The sequence below is a fragment of the Talpa occidentalis genome, unplaced genomic scaffold (genome assembly GCF_014898055.3).
Source record: "Talpa occidentalis isolate TD23 unplaced genomic scaffold, MPIMG_talOcc4v2.1 talOcc4.13, whole genome shotgun sequence".
NCBI classification, from domain to species: Eukaryota; Metazoa; Chordata; class Mammalia; order Eulipotyphla; family Talpidae; genus Talpa; species Talpa occidentalis.
In genome coordinates, this window is record NW_023601322.1 from 90,411,100 (window position 1) to 90,428,182 (window position 17,083).

At 41.0% G+C, this 17,083-nt stretch overlaps 1 protein-coding gene across 5 annotated transcripts in view; it reads right to left on the reverse strand.

The window, feature by feature from the left end:
* SYNPO2 (synaptopodin 2) overlaps positions 1 to 17,083 on the reverse strand; it is a 187,417-nt gene that overhangs the window by 19,082 nt on the left and 151,252 nt on the right. For 2 of the 5 annotated variants that reach the window (XR_008551521.1, XR_008551523.1), the window contains exon 8: positions 12,647 to 12,732. The gene's annotated coding sequence lies outside the window, so the exon portion shown is untranslated. Of the gene's footprint in view, positions 1 to 1,842; positions 1,859 to 2,869; positions 2,955 to 12,646; positions 12,733 to 17,083 lie in introns of those variants that run through there. The other 3 variants (XR_008551524.1, XR_008551522.1, XR_008551525.1) reach the window with 3 other exon arrangements.

Sequence of the window (17,083 nt, forward strand, 5' to 3'; positions counted from 1 at the left end):
TTAGCTCTGAATCACCCAGGTATCCCACTGTCTGGACATGAACACTCTAGAATTCATTTCTCAAAAAGTAAGATTCTCTTTGCAGTGCTTTAGAGCTTAGAAATTAACCCTCAAGTTTGTTTTTCTCCATGTCACTCCTCGATTCTGGACTATATACCATACCATTTCCAGTATACCAGTTGTCTCTATCACAATTTTTCTCATGAGCTTTGATTACATACAAATAGCCTTGTTGGGGCCTCCCCTGGTGGCGCAGGTGATTGAGCGCTGCACTGTGAAGCTGTCCGCAGCCTCTGCAGCTCCAATTCTATCCCGGTCAGCCAGTGAGGGTCCCATATGGCGCAGCAGACCTCTCCTGTCTCAACCGCTGCTCCCCTCAGCAGTGTATTTCATTCAGTCTGCCTGTTCTGTTCCCCACTCTGTCTCTGGTGAATCCACTCACCCTCCCGCGAATCTGGCCTGTACCCCCGTTCTTGTATAAATAAAAATCTTATAAAAAAAATAGCCTTGTTGACTTATATTTTGATATCATTCATGAGACAAGCCAGAAAGGACCAAACTGGATCTGAACCACAGGCTTTTTTGCTGGTGTCTCCTAGTACAGCAGATCTTAACAGATGCTTCAACCTCCTTAAGCATCACTTTTTACCTCCTTTCACAGAAGCCCCACAGAGACTCCACAGAAGGACAATATGGCTGATTAAATAAAATTTAGACTTTGAATCATGTTTTCTAAATTCTTCTGATCACTTGCTACCTTCTTTTCATAAATCATCACTACACATTCAAATACATGTCTATGTCTTCCAGGTCACATGACACTCCTCAAGCCTGCTGGAACATCCACTAGTCATTCTTGGAATGTTCTCGTACTGCCTTTCCAAATACATCTCCTGCCCTCTTATAAAATGCTGTAAAATGTCCTCTAGAGTTCTTACCCACCCACAATTGTTACTGAATTTATCTTCTGAAACTGGAGGGTAGAAACAAGACTAAGAGAACAGGTTAAGTGTGGCTAGTGTAACCCTAATCCCTTTTATCAGAGATCAGAAAGAACACCCAAGACTCCCAATCATATAAACCATCTTACCTGCCTCTGGAACATTATATTTTGTCTTCTTCCTTGTTATAAGAAATCAGTAATCTATGCTCTTCAATAGAGTCACCTCCCCTTGCCCTGGATCGCATCTTTTCTGACAGCTTCAGTTTGTTCAGGTTCTCTGTTTGTTGCCCTTACAAAGACCTTCTCTAATCTGAAGGAGCAGCTTCCCCACATCATTGCCCTCTAACCAGCCTGTCTGACTTTTCTTCAAGGCGTGATATGAAATGATAATATACATTTACTTGTTTTCATGCACTTAGAACAGAGTCTGGCCAACTATGGCTTGAAGTTTAAATTTACCTGCCATCTGTATTAAAAAATAAAATTATATGGGAACTCATTCAGCTATGGCCATTTGTTTGTCTTTTGATGCAGCTTTGACACGTACAATGGCAAAGCTGAGCAGCTGTGACAGAGACTGCAGGGCCCACAAAACTTAAGGTACTTGTTTGGCCCTTAATTATATAGACTCTATACTAGAATACAAATACCACAAAGGTAAGTTTTTTGTTTTGTCCCCGCTGGATATGCAGCACATATACTTAAACAAGTATTTGCTTAAGAAAGAAAAAAAAAAAAGGCAAGAATGCATGGATGGTTATTTGTGGTACTTTTGTGTTCTATACCCACTCTGATTCAATCTTCTATTCTCATTATCCATCCTCCATTTTTCACAAACTCTGTCCTTTGAGTTGTTTCTTCCATTAACCTTTTTCTTCATCAAAATTCCAATTGGAGGAAAAGCTATAGGAATAGCTAAGCAAAACAGGGACAATATGAAGGCTAAGTTAGAGGAATTTTTTCATTGGCAATAGCAATGAAAATGTTTCTATTTTTTTCTTTCTGTATCATTGTGTCCATTTTGGAATAAAAACTCTGCCGGGAAGAAATGATATCTCTTTTTAAGCCATTCTTCACAACTGGCTATCTAGCATATTACTGGATACTCCTGATAATTTTTGCTAATAATGTTGGCATGTTTTTTAAGCTCCATGTTTCATGGAGTTTGATTGCTATAGAGTAATGGCTTTCTGTATTTTGTTGACTGAGCACCCTTTATTATTCCTGTGTAAATTACCCCATCTTCAATTTTTGTTCATGAGCCTTTATCCAAAAAACAAACCCTCCTGACACAATCACTTCTTTTGATTTCACAACTTATTCATGGGGGATATTTTCCATACTAACTTTGATGTCTTGCAGATGTGAAATAAAATCAGTACTAGATAAGTGAATTTTCTATTTCTACACTTAAAACAAAAAGAAAACAAACAAAATGTCAGCTGGATCTGATTACTCCTAGGTGACTGACCTGAGGAATCTGGAATGTACTGGCAACAAAGAGTCTGGGTTTATCTATTGAAATCTTAGATTATTTTTGAAGTAGGAGATGAAAACTCTGAAATTTCTAAAAATAACCTCATGCACGAGTTATTACTAACTCCCTTAGAGTGACATTTTCAACTGTATCATAGCTGATAAAGGCACAAATATGTGACTCTGAATACACAGTCATTCACGTGGATGAAGGGATGTGTCAAATCTGAGCCACAGAGCTCTCCTGGTGCAATCACAACTATGATTTTGTTCTGATGCTCCAGAGACCTTCCTGGTTCCCTAGTCAGTGCCATCACCTACTGCCTGATGGTGGGGAAGAGGACATTTAACGCTTCTCCATGGCTTTAAATCTGAACTCACTTATTTAATCGCATTCTGAGTTTACTTCTGGCAATATACAGTTCACATACAATCTCACCTGTAGCTCAAATAGCTCCGTAGTTATAACTGAATTGGGTCTTTTCAGTAGCGATACTGCCAGAGAAACCAAATGGCAATATATATTTCCAAATATCTAAATAAATGTCAAAATTAGTTTCAGATGTTAAATATGTAAATTATAGCAGTTTTATCTGCAACAGTAAATGCATCTCTAAGTGATTTTGCTGTATCCAAGCTTGCTAATCACTGAACTGGTAAGGACAACTGGTATATTCAAAAATGAAAAGATTAATTCTACATGATGGAACTTTTTAAAACTGTTTTCTTTTGAGTCTCAATAGATTGTTTCTCTTTACTTTTTGTGACTCTCTGGTATTAGGAACTCAAAGTAAGCTAAGTAAAATCTATTAAAGTTTCATAATATATCTATTATTTTTATGATGAAATGGAACCTGAATATTATATGACATCTTGATATAGAAGACAGAAATCAGTTCCTAGGAATTAAAACCCAGCCCTGGAATTGGTTCTACTGTGTGATGTCAAACAGGTCATGTAACTTCTCTGGGATTTGATTTCCTCATCAGTAATAGGAGAGGGTTGAATTAGGTGATCTCTACTCCCGTCCACATTAATAGTCTCACTCTCTATTTTAGGGTCTTTGGGATGTGTTGTGCAAATAAATTCACCAGCTTGAATCCAGGTATATATCCCCACTTCCATTGTTTTATTGCTTACTTCAAGTATTTCCCTCAAAATGAGGATAAAATTAAATTTATTTAGCTTATTCATCTTTTGTTATTCCAAGGGCACACCCAAACTTGGGGTCAGTGAGAAAATGCTCAAACATTTGTAAACAATTGCCTTTCCTAAGGAGAAGGCCAGCAGAGCAGAATCCTAAACAGGGCTGGGCAGAGAAAACAGTCCCTGCCCTGTCTTGGATTTCTTTAAGGAGTTTGAAATTAGGATTCTTTGTTAACTGTATCTCCTTTATCTCTCTTTCACCTCCAGTGAGTTTTATTGCTTACGGCAAAAATAGTTGGGAAAGAGAATACAACTGACTCATTGACATGTAAGTCTCAGGATAATGATTTAAACACTGATTTTTGTGTTGGGCTGAGTACTGAGTAAGGTGACAGGGCAAAGTCACTCAATATCAGGTAGCACAGACTGTGAAAGGCAACCTGTTTGGGGTACCTAGAGCCAGTCTGTTGCTAAAAACAACTTAAAACATTGTTTGCAAAAATCCCGATTGCCTCCCCAAGTAGGGATACACAGGCCACAAATTAAATGAAGGTTGGAACTCAGAGCCATAAACAGAATTCTTGTCTTGGGAGTATTTCCCACCCTGGAAGAACTTGAGCATTCATTTTTGTTTTTGTTGGGGTTTTATTTTGTTTTCATTTTTTCTTTTTACAGTTTTATGGGGATGGAAAACAAAGCCCAAGGCTTGCCAAACATGGGAAGTTTAATAAGAGACACACCCTCCATAAAACTAGGACACCAAATGACTATCCTCTCAATTGTAAGAGCCAGAAATAAACCTTCATGCATCATGCACATTGACCCTTCTTAGGTATTTCAAAGAAGACTACCATGATTAAACCTGATGATAAGCAGGGATGTTTTATTAGTTCCCTGAGAATTCCTAACCTTAAACTGGTTCTCACATGTGTTTGAAGACAGAACCCCCACTATCTGTGGTGGCCTGAAAAGTCTTTAGCCAACAATTAGTTTTAAGTGATTCTATGCTGATGCTGCTGAGTACTTAACAAAAACTAAGTAGAAATCTCTTCTGTAGAAACCTACCTTTTCCCCAGCCCTAAAGAATTCCCACTATGAAGGCCCAAGGAAGATGAGCAGATCATAAAAAATAAAGGTCATAAAAAACAAGATTCCCAAAGAGAGAGCTATCAGATAAGAGGGGAAAATTTTCACTTTTAGAGTTAAAAGACCTGTGGGTTAAACAGAGTATGAATTTTAAATTTTAAAAAAATTAAAAAAGAAGAATTTAAGAGTTTTTAAGAAAGGAGTCAGCACAATTAGAATCAAGTGGATCAGAACTTACAGGAATTAAACATGCTAAAATGAAATCTAAATGTTTGGGTTGAATAGCAAATTAGACACAACTCATAAGAGAATTCATATTCTAGAACTGAAGATAGGACCTAAAATGAAGTTCCGAGAGGAAAAGAGAAGGACAATATGGAGAAGGGGAGAGACACAGAAGCTAGCCCCCAATCCCAAATCTAATCAAGTCTCCAGAAAGAGCAGACAGAGAGGCTAAGTAGGACAGTGACAGTTTCTGAAGAGATGTTGGTTGACTCAATAAGGTACAAAATCAGGAACCCTAACAAGGCCTACAGAGGACCAATAAAGTGGCATTGGTGCCAAAATGCATTGTAGAGAATCTGAAAAAAAAAAAAAAAAAAGATACGGACAAGATGAAAACATGAAGCAAAGTTCTGGGGTGTCAGGTGATGGTGGGCATGGGAGGGGAGTGCAGAGATTCACAAATTGCAAATTGCAAGGGTTCAGAAAAATCAAGTGGTGAGCATTTTGAGGCTGTCGAATTTCCAGAGCAGAGAAATAAAGCTGGTTATGGGAAAGAGGCAAGAAAAGAAATTTAATAGGTTTTATATTTACTGTCCCTGGGTCCTGTGTACCAGGAAGTCCTAGTTAATGCTCTGCCTGTCCCATTTTATAGAGATAGCTCTCCTCATTTTCACAGGTGTGAAAACTGAAATTGAAAGACATAAATTTTTAAACCCATAAGGTCAGTAAACAGAAATCAGCTTTCATGTCTGTCTATTTGCCTCCAGAACTTGTGGGGTTACTGGTGGTGCGGTTAGAAGGCCTAAGAGAAAGAAGAAAACAAATGAAAAAAAAAAATCATGGAGGCATCTTTTATGAATCTCTAGCAGAGGCATTGGAAAGGAGAGCTTTGTGAAGTTAAGAACTAGCAAATTTGGCAACCCAGTTTTCTGGTATTTGAATGTCCATGAAGGCCATGATATATATTACTTTGTATTTAATGAGCATAGTCAACAGTAGCCCTATATTGTTTATTCATTCTCTAATCCCACAAATATACACGGAGCTCCTAATTGGCCAAGAACTATAGGGGTTGCGGGAGATACAGGTCCCAATCTGCTCTCACAGACTTGCAGTAAACCCGGGGACAGGGGTAAGGAAACAGGGAATTATAACGTAAGATGTTGAGTGCTAGCTAGAGAAAAGTGGGGTGCCAACAAAAACATGTAGGAAGCAGATAGTTTTGTTTGGGGTGGGATGTGGGAAAGTGTGGTCAGGGAAGGTTTGAAACCTAGGGACAATGTGAAAATTAAATGCACTGAGCACACCCTTGAGTTGTAAAGCATGAGGCTGCTTTGGAGGGCTAAGATGAGAGGAAATTGTGACCTGACAGGAAGCAGAATCTGGAGACTTTGAACAATGTCTATGAGGACTCTCCAAGTGTCAGCAGGAGAGAATGTGCTCTGGGCACTTCCTTTACTTCGGTGAAATCTTACATAAAGTCCACATTTCTCAGCAACTTTTTTTTATTTTGAGATGAACTCCTTACTAGAGGGCAGGAAGAAGGATGTGGGAACGAGATTTATGTAGGAATCTGAGTTAATGGTTACATCTACACCCAACCTGATTTAAGCCCCAAGGAGACGTTTTCAACCTTGGGGGACAGGAGGAAATAGAATGCACCTTGACTGAAAACAGAAAAGGCTGTTTTTTCTCAAAAACCAGCCCTATTAGAATGGGGCTGCTTAATCCACATGCTAGAGTAAGACACAGACTGGGGAGAGAATTATTTTCCCCTCTTTGCACCAGAGCCGGGCAGGCATGGTGGAGCAAGCTCACAGCAGTCCCCCTGAGCCTACAGTCTTCACTCTCGAGGAGCCTGAGTTGTGGAGTAGATGCTGTGCCCATTCTGGGATGTCAGGAGGACTGGGCAGGTGGCCTGGCTGATGTTAGTCCAGTTTTAAAGACAAGGCAATAGCAGGACACTTGTTGAAGGTCCCCACTGGAGGAAGTGACAGAACTGGGATTTGAACCCAGGCCACCTGACTGCACAGTCAAGTTCTTCACCCCTAATACTAGTTTGTGATTAAGAAGGCAAGTTCTAGAATCAGACACCTGAGTGGATCCCAGCTCCTGCACTCCCTCAGCTGGCCTGGAAGCTCCATGGAAGTACCCACGGACAGGGTGAGGATTGCGTCTGCTTTGCTCATCTGTGTACACACAGGTGCTCTTACATGGCAGGTATTCAGTAAATATTTGCTGAATGAGTAAAATGAAGCATCTCACTCCATACAGAGCACATGCTCTCTCATTCAGACTAGAATTCTCTTCTCTGTACAAGCCAATGGGATGTATCAGACAGAGAAGAAGCATTTTGACCATATATTTTGTTTTGAAAGATGAAAGAGAATGATCTCTAACAGACTCCTTGGGATTAAGATGACATACCAACTTTAGATGAACAAACTGTCCAAAGTGGTAGGGGAGACTTCCAAGGTCACACTGTCATTAATGCCTTGGGTGGCAAACAGCATATGCCAAAGAGGAAGAGAGAGACAGATAGACACAGAGACAGAGAGACAAAGAAACAGAGAGAGAGACAGAAATATCAACTACAACCAGCTCATCTTAAATGCAAAAATCACAACCACCAGGAAAAGTGATCTTAATTTCAACACACAGGTAAGTAATGGGCCATTAAAACCAAATTCAGTGTTACCTGACTTATATAATGGGGGCAGTGGTGGCCCTTTAATGTTTCCTGTGCCTGGGGCCTGGGAAGTTCAAATCCTGCTCAAGTCTGAACCAGGCTTTGGATGCAAACCGCTTCCCCTGGCCCTCCAGGTATTACCCTTCCTCACTTTTGCATGTAAGGGTTGTGCCAGGGCCTGACTTCAGGGGAAGGAATTGCTGAAGGAGGAGGGAGAAGGAATGTGGTTGATGGGATCCGGCCCATTATTCTTTTTGTTGATGCCCAGAGAGGGCATACACAACCCAAGAATTGGTGCCATTAGTCATGTTCTTTGCCGGTGTCACATGTCCTCCTTCCTTTCTTTCTCCTGCTTCTCACTTCCCTCTTGCCCTTACTTCCCGACTCCAACAAACAGGTCTGACTGCGTCTCAGCCGCAGCACAGGATGGGTGTGACCCTGATGGCCCTGGGTGACCGGGTCAAGCCTGTTCTAGGAGCTCACAGCCGTGGGGTTCTGCTTCTCCTGAAGGGCTTTACTTTTCCTTCCTTCTTTTCTAATTCCCTCCTTTTGCAGGGGTTGTGGGTGGTGGGAGAAGAGACAGACAAGAGGGCACTTTGGTCAGAGGCTGGTCATCCTCCTGCTAGGGGTCCCAGTAGGGGGGTGTAATGGAACCCCCTCCTTCAACAAGCATTCAGACAGCCCGGGAGGAGGTCTGTGCCACCCTCAGCCATCTCTCCCCAAAATGCTACTGACTTTTAAGTTTTAGTTACAAAAATTGGTGACCAGAGAAAAATGGTCCCAGTCCTGATTTTGAGGGGCCTGAAAGGCACCCAACTTGAAAGGGGATGCCCAGCCCCTTAAAAAAAAAGATTTAAAGTTGAACATATAAAATGAGCACAGGATTTCAAAAGGTGCCTTACACTAGCTTAAACTGCATTATCTCCTGTCACCTTGACCTGGCCTGGGAGGACAGGCTATTGACCTTTGTATGGAAAGGTTTTATTTTGCAACCACAAATATGTTATGAGGGTAAGGGTGGCTTCATTTGCTTTTCCTGTTCTCCAGGGACAGGCAGAGGGCCTACTCGTGGTACTAATAAGCATCAGTCCATGAATTGCAATGAGACAGGCAGTCCTGGTGAGCTGATGGGACCATCTCACGATCGCAAGTGCGCTCTGGCCCATGTCACTGTCACAAGTGCACTCTGGAACCCTCTGTCCTGAGCAGTGAGGACACAAAGGTGAAACAGCTCAGTTCTATTTGAGGCAGAGTCAGAGTGGCCACAAAAACTTCAGGGACAAGTTGATCTGTGCATGAGACTCGGAAGATGAGTGTAGGCGCGGGGATGGTGTTGACAGGCATTTCAAGCAGAGAAAGCTGGGCATGCAGAGGTTTGCAACCACATAAGGAGTCATGGAATTATGAGCAGTTTGGTGTGTGCAAGATGGGGGCTAGAAGCTCAAAAGAGGGGCTACAAGAGGTGAGGCTGAAAGGCAGGAAAGATGAACTTCTAGAGGGCTTCTGAGAGTTCAGACTTTAGCCTGTGAACCATGAGAACCAGCGATGGCTCTGAAGCACAGGAATAACACGATGTGCATTTCTATGATATTATTCCAGCACCTGTATGAAGAACAGACTGAAAATGCAGGCTTCAAGGCACGTAGGACCCTATTGCAATTGTCCAAGCAACAGGTCATGAGGCCTGATCAAACACTGGGACACTGGTGGTTGGCAGGGCCAGGGGGACAATGACATATGCTGAGGAGAGTTGTTGGGGGTGCTGAATGATGTGTTCAGTGAGGGAGAAAGAGGGGGGGGCAGTTATTTCAGTTGGCACTCAGGCAGTTGAGTGGGTGGCTTGGTAGTGGTGCCAGGCTTAAGTGGGAAATGTAAGAGAAGGAGCAGGCCATGGGGGACAGGGAGAGAAGTCTTTGGCAAGTGTTGAATCGATGGTGATGGTGAACCACTTAAGTGGTAAAGTCTAGTGAGTAAATGGACTCCAGGCTGGAGTTGGAAAGAATGTCGGCATCGGATTAGGATCAGGATTACTGTCAGCATTCTGTAAGTGGTAACGATTTAGGTAGTGGTCCACTGGGTCACCCAGAGAGAGAAGGGGCAGGGGACTGGGAGCTGGGATACTGATGTTAAGAACAGGCAAAGACAGATCTCCATATACCTCTTTGGAAGATTTGAAAAATCGCTGCCTGAGTCAAATGGCAAAATGTTCTCTTGTCATTTCCAAAGTGCTCAGTGAGTTTCTTCTCTTCCTTCCCTGGCTAAGAAATATTGAGTCACTGCCTGGTTTAATCCCTTTTTAAGTCTCAGCTCAAAGGTCATTTCCTCCAGAGTACTGGATGCGCCAGCCTGGTGTACTGCATTTAGTTGTACTACTACGTATGTCATTTTACTACAATGGGCGGTTTTATTTCTTTGTATTGATTTCCATGTCTGTCTCAGAAATTCTAAGTAGGCAGGGAGCTGTAGTCCCTGTGCTTACTCCAGTGCCTGGCTCATCATAGAGGGTCATGGGTTTCTAAAGTGCTAGTTATGGGTGTCATTGTGTGTTTGAGGGAGACGGCCATCTGCCACCCCTGGAGAAGTCACTGCTGAGAAATAAACTTGACTTGTATCTAATACACTATGTTTTCTATTATATCGCTGATAAGAAAAGTGACCTTATTTCAGCCCCAGAATTGATTAAAATCAGTGTTTAGCAAATCCCGGCCTGGAATGTGTGGACAGCTGTGTTGGAATCCTGTCTTGTCTGTGGCATGACATGCCCTTGACCAGGCTGGCCATCTTATCCTTGAGATCTTAATTACAATATCAAGTAGGTGGAGAGTATTTTTATGTTCCGCTTTCTAAGATGGTCCTCTTCACCTACTTTTTTTTTTATGCGCTGTTGATTACTTTCCTGGCACTTACTATGTTTTATTATCTGCATTTCTTGCTAGAAGTAGCTCCATGAGGGTAGGAACCCCACCTACTTCTTCATCACTGTAACTCTTATACCCAGCAGAGTACCCGACACAAAGAAAAAATACTAAAAGCTGGAAGCACTAAAAGTTTGAATGGAAGCTATTGTGGGAAAAATTGATTTGGAGATCAAGAAACTATAGTATTCTCTCAGTTCATTCATTCATTCACTCAATAACCATATACTGAAGACCTAATGGGAGATATCCTTGAAATTCAGTAGGTGTTTGAAAAGTGAGCATGCCCTTGTTGCTAATATTGAATATAAGTGAAGTATTATGCAAATGTGGTGGAGGCAATGACAAACAGTTTGGAGAATGAAATTCTTTAATGAGTGATATCGGAGCTGCTTCTTGAATGGTGAACACACTCACAGGCTAGGAAAAGAGAGGGCATTTTAGAGAGAGGGAAGCTCAAACATATTAGTAAAAGAATGTGCTCAGAAAGACTATAGAAATGGATTATTGACCAGAGGGAATAGTGCTGGGAACTGGAGTTAGAAGGGCAGAGTGGTTCTTGGTAAGGCAGAGGTGAGCCTTCAGGAAGAAAGAAAAGCATTTCAAAGAGTTTAAGTGGCTCAATATTAACAGATCTGAGTTTTAAAAATAGAATTATAATAGGAAAAAAGAACAGAACTGGGGACAGAGAGACCTAGGGTGATGGTATTTTAATTATCAGATGATGATGACCTGGGCTTGGGTAGTAGCTCAAGGAGAAAATGGCTTCTGCCACCGACCAGGTGACCTTGGCATTTTGACCTAGCTGAGCTTAATCTTCTTTCTGCAAAATGACAATTATGACTAATCTCCCTGATGCCTTTCAGTATGGCGACTCCTTATGTGGATTAGATTTTTCATCTGTTGTAAATTTATCTCGTTTCCCAAAGAAAGGGAGGCTATGCCACCAATATCTATTTATCATTGATAAACACATAGATAATAGATGGACATTTATAGAATGGATTGTGAAACAGAAGACCCAGACTCAAATTCCAGATCTACTACTATGTTCTAGTGGTGTGACCCTGTCAATTATCTATGCATTCTATACCTCAGTTGTAAAATGGGGGTAAGAGCACCACTTACAAAAAGTTAAGAAGGTCAAATGAGACATTGAGCTGAAGTATTTAGTGTAGGGTTTGGTACACTGTAAATTTCTTAAAAGAGTGGTTGTCACTGTCATCATCACTTATCACCACCATCAATCTCTTCCTATCAACTAGGATGTGTAACACTTAAAAAAAAAAAAAGACCTAATAAATTACTGATAAATAATTGAATGAATGAATGCAGTAAATGAGAATAGCTACTCAGGTATTATGCCAAATGAATCTCTACTCATTTTTACCTTGGTTTTTTGAATAAGATTTTTGTTAGGTATAGTAAAGTTGGCAAGCAACAATGAAGTTTCCAGCGCAAATCTTCACCTTGACACACTTAGAAAACTTTATCTGGAGTTACTAGGTGATAAAATCAGAGTAGTGTATGAAAGAAATGCCTGGTTTTGTAACATTTTTCCATTTTTTTTTCTGTTTTCAGAAATCCACAGTAACTAAGCTTATGAATTTCTATTTATCATAATTTTTAGCATATTCTCCCATTGAAAGATTTTTGGCAACCTTCTTGAGTTGATCTATTTGTGTGGGTAGAACAGACTGGCAATTTCCAGATGACAGAGCTGCTTCAATTAGAACAAGTTACTATTGTTGTCAAGGCTGGCTTTTCCTGCTTCACTCTTTTAGAAACACATATTATACTACATCTTCCTTTACTATGTTCTCCTCCATTTTATGTTTCTCCATTTAGGGAGGATTTCAGAATGGAGATAATGACAGAGTGCCACAGAAAACTCTCCTGTCAATTGCCAATGACATCACCTCTGTCTATAAAACAGGAAGGGAGGCGGATGTTAACATGCAGTGTGTCTGGAAAGACGTAACTCTGGCTCAGGTCTATATACACACAAGCGCTTCAGAGCTTAAAGTGGAATCAATAGTTCAGCAAGATTAATTTTGAAACTGCGTTGTATCTAAGGGAGGATGATGTTGCTAGCTTAATTCTAGTGAATGTTAGGGTAAAAAAAAATCTGTATAATATTGAAGGGAATGAGAATCTGGTACTTACTTTTGTTGGCTTTTTAAATCCCTCTTGCATTTCATTATATGGTCTCCAGGTCTCCTTCTACTTAAGAGTCTTTGAGTTTTGAAAACCTACCAAAGATATTCCTATTTTAGTTCTTCATCTTTTAAAAATAGCTTTTGGCACCTAAACATTTTTGTGGGATGTTTAACTTTAAAGGCTTTGAAAAACCATATTATTTAACACAAGATAAAATCTCACGATACTTTGAGGAAAGGAAGCTAGTCATTTCAGTTTTCCAAGGCAGTGTGACTTCATCTGCCAAGCACAAATCAACAAAAAAGAGAAAACAGAACACTTACTCCTGTCAACTAAAAACTAAATGTTGCCAAGACTGTAACCACTTCGGTGACCAGTATTGATGTCTTGGAGGAAGTTCGGGTCATCTTAGTGCTCACTCAGTCATTACTGTTTTCCCAGAAATGAGGGAAGTGGGGATGCTTGCGGCACAATTCCCTGTGGCTGTTCTGTGGAAAGAACTTTAAAGAGGCGGCCAGCTGGCAGCCAGGGTGTATGCTGGGGATGGGGTGGTGACATGACCAGGAGGGGAGGGTGGGAGGAGGAGATGAGGCACAGTGGGGCAGAGAAAGGGGCGATCATGAAGGAGGGAACGGCCTCTGTTGGAGTATCTTGGTGTTGACTGATTTATTGCAAACTTTTCAAGGAAGGAGGCCGTGCCTGCTTTTCACATGGGAGGATTAGACAGCTCTGCACGTCCTTCTTGCCTCTCGTCCTACACTCTCAAATCTGCCTGCCCCAGTGCTGCCAGAAAGATCTTCCTACCAAGAGGACTAGATCTTGCCAGTTCCTTGTTTAAAATGCTAGAATGACACCCCATTGTTGACCCCCAGCCGGGATGGGCAACTCTGCTAGTGGGCCCATTTGGCTTCATGCCTTGTTTGGACAGTGACTGACAAAAGGCTTTTACTTTTTAGAATGGCTGAAAAAACATTTTTTAGTTACATCTTTATGGTGCCAAATACCTTGTATGTTGTATACCCAAAGAGGAAATGAACAAAGGAATGAAGCAATACTTCACAAAAGGAAGCATATTAAGGACGACAAAAGTTGGACATTTTTAATATCAAGTAGTTGAAGAATTGTTTTTCCTATGCCTATTCCATAATTATTATACCAATTCATTTTTATGTTGTCCCATGGGGATAAAGCAAACCCTTTTCTCACTTTAAAAAGATAAATATGTTTATGGAGGTATATTGGTTTGATTTTCTAGGTACAGGTTCACATCTCTACAAATGTGTGTAACCACACCACACCCATGCCCAAAGTCCCAGTAAACCACCACAGTGTGTTGGGTCCCCTCCTTCCTTTGTTCCCTACTCGTCACCGTCCCTTCTGGCAACCTCAATAAAAAAATCTAAAGAATATTTCATGATTTGTGAAAATTATGTAAAACTACAATCATAATAATGTTCATAAATAAAGTTTTATGAAGCCATGCTCATTTTCACATTAGCCATGGCCCTTTTTGCAGAGTTGAGGTGAAACCAGGTGGATTTTAAGCCTTAACTATTTACTATTTTAAGATACATTTTACAGAAAAAGTTTACCCTTCCCAGTAGGATAAAATTCATTGCGTTCTGGTTCTCACCTTACAGTCCAGTAACAACACACACCTGGCTGGAGTTTGTGCTGTTCCCTCCAGCTATAATGACCTTCCTTGGCTGCACTCACCTCTACCAACTACTCCGACTCAAGCTTTCAGACTCAACTCTGCCACCAATTTTTCTAGAAAGACTTTTGGAGGACTCTTCCTCAGACATACCAATCAGCCCACCCTTCAGGTTGGAATTATTTATTTATTCTTTTCTCATAATATTATTCTGTGTATAATCCTATCATACCTTCTCTTAGAATTATCAGTTTGTTTCCTTATATTTCACTTATAAGTGTACTCTTATTTTACTCATGAATACATCTGTGGCACTGAACATTGTTGTGTGGGTCACTCAGGTAAAGGATAGATGGCTACTGCCGGATAAATGAATCGATCTCCTGACAGTGGCTCCTGCAGCTGTCAACAGAAGGGCTTTAAGTACCCTAGTCAAAAGTGGTATGTGCTATGGCCCATTTCAAAAAGCCTAGGAATAATAAGTGCCGGTGAGGCTGTGGAGAAAAAGGAACCCTCATACACAGTTGGTGGAAATGTAGACTGGTCCAGTTATTGTGGAAAACAGTATGGAGGTTTCTTAATATATTAACAAGTTGTTCCACCATATTACCCAGCAATCCCAATTCTAGATATCAACATGAATAATGCAAAAACATTAATGCAAAGGGATATTTGCACTCCTGTATTCATTATAGCACTATTTACAAGAGCCAAGTTACGGGAAAAGCCTGAATACCCAACTACAGACAAGTGGATAAAGAAAATACAGTATATATACATAATGCAATAGTATTTAGCTATAAAAAATGAAAATTTGCCATTTGTCACCACATGGATGGAACTGAAGGGGATGATGCTAAATGATATAAGTCAGAAGGAAAAAGACAAATACCAGACTTCACTTATATGTGGAATATAAAGAAATAAAGCAAAGGAACAGACAAAACTAAACCAGAATAAATCCTTGAAATCTGGCCATAGAATTGAGGCTACAAGAGGGAAATGTGGGGGTGTGGACAAAGGGGAGGGGGTCCAAAAGACTGTGGTGAAGGATTACGGGTGCCTTGATGGTGGGTGTGGTCTAGTGACATACACCTGAGGAGGTATGAACCTTTACCTCTAAATCATATATAGTGTTATAAACCAATATTAACTCTAAAAAAATAATAGTACATTCTAGAGGAATTACAAAGTGTCTCCTGATTGTGGCATTCCTTTCTCCTCCTAGATCTTCACTCTTAAATGTGCAGGAGCCCATTCCCATAGATTATAGTGGGTCCATTGTTTTTGGCTTTCCACGCAGGGAGAGAATTGAGATTGCTGTATTTAAATCCAGTTTTAGGTGTATTTTCTGTGCCAGATGGAAAAGTTTAGGACTGGGACAGAAATACTATTCTGTTAACCATTCATGCAGATAAAATTTGTTTCACTTTGTAGAGAAATTAAAAAATCAGGGTGAGCATTATCTGCTGAAATTTAAATTGAAATCTTCACAAAAGCCTCAATTTTCTTAGAATCAGATTATACCTGCAGATTATATCTGATTCTAATCTAAGAATCATTATCAAATTAACATTTGGTAACTTCAAATGATAGTATCCTGGGGAAAATAGTAAATTGGGTAGTTTATGCCTGACAGGAGACTTTTTAAAAAGTAAATGCAATATACATGTTTTATGGAAATATTTGTGCCAAAAATACCACTGCCTTCATGGGCCATAGTTGTAAAACTTCTATCTTATATAACCAACAGGAGGTTAGGGTCCGGCGGTTTTGTTACAACTTGACCAAATCTTATTACTCCTACCTGTAAATTCCTGCCCCTTTTGTTAAGCAAAAGTGGTCAAAACCTACTCAGGAGCTGTCTGTGAGCCTCTGTCCCTTCAAACTAAGCAAGCATTCATAACAGCAGCCTAAGACACAAGGCAAGATTCTCTTCTGAACCTGCCCACACTCACTCTGGAGTGTGTACTCACCTGCAATAATGCTTCCTTTCCAACTCACCTATACTGACTCCCACATGAATTCTTTCCTGCATAGACGTCAACAACTTTGGGGTCCTTTAGCACCCCGGGGCCTCATCAATACCAAGGCATGGTGGAAAAACACTCCCCCTTTCTCTGTTTCTTTAAAAAATGTTCTTCTCTGTCCTGTGCTCTGGACTCACAGAGGTTGTGGTATGAATGACATGTAGATCAACAGGAAAAACTACCCAGCCAGCCTCTAGAAATGAGGGTAGTCCTGACAGGTCAGGGGTCAGCCCAGGGGCTGCTCACCTTCCACAGACTCAAGTCACAGGTTCTATGCTGCTTCACGAATGGTCCCACTGACCCAGTGAGAGCAGGGACAGTTAAAGGGTACCTCCCCTATTTTATTTTATATCTTTTTTTTTTTTAAGATTTATTTATACAAGAACCAGGGTACAGGCCAGATGCGCGGGAGGGTGAGAGGATTCACCAGAGACAGAGTGGGGAACAGAACAGGCAGACTGACGAAATGCACTGCTGAGGGGAGCAGTGGGCAAGACAGGAGAGGTCTGCCGCACCATGTGGGACCCTCGCTGGCCGGCCAGGATCAAACCAGCGCTGCAGAGGCTGCGGGCAGCTTCACAGCACGGTGCTCACAGCCTGCGCCACCAGGGAGGCCCACCTACCCTATTTTAAAGATGGCAGTTTACTTTCCAACATATGCACTGTATGTGTTGAAATCTCCTTGCAGAATAAGCATAGCTCAAGTGTCTGATGAATCAATTTTTTCCAGAAAAGCTGATGCTGGAGAAAGGCTATTTA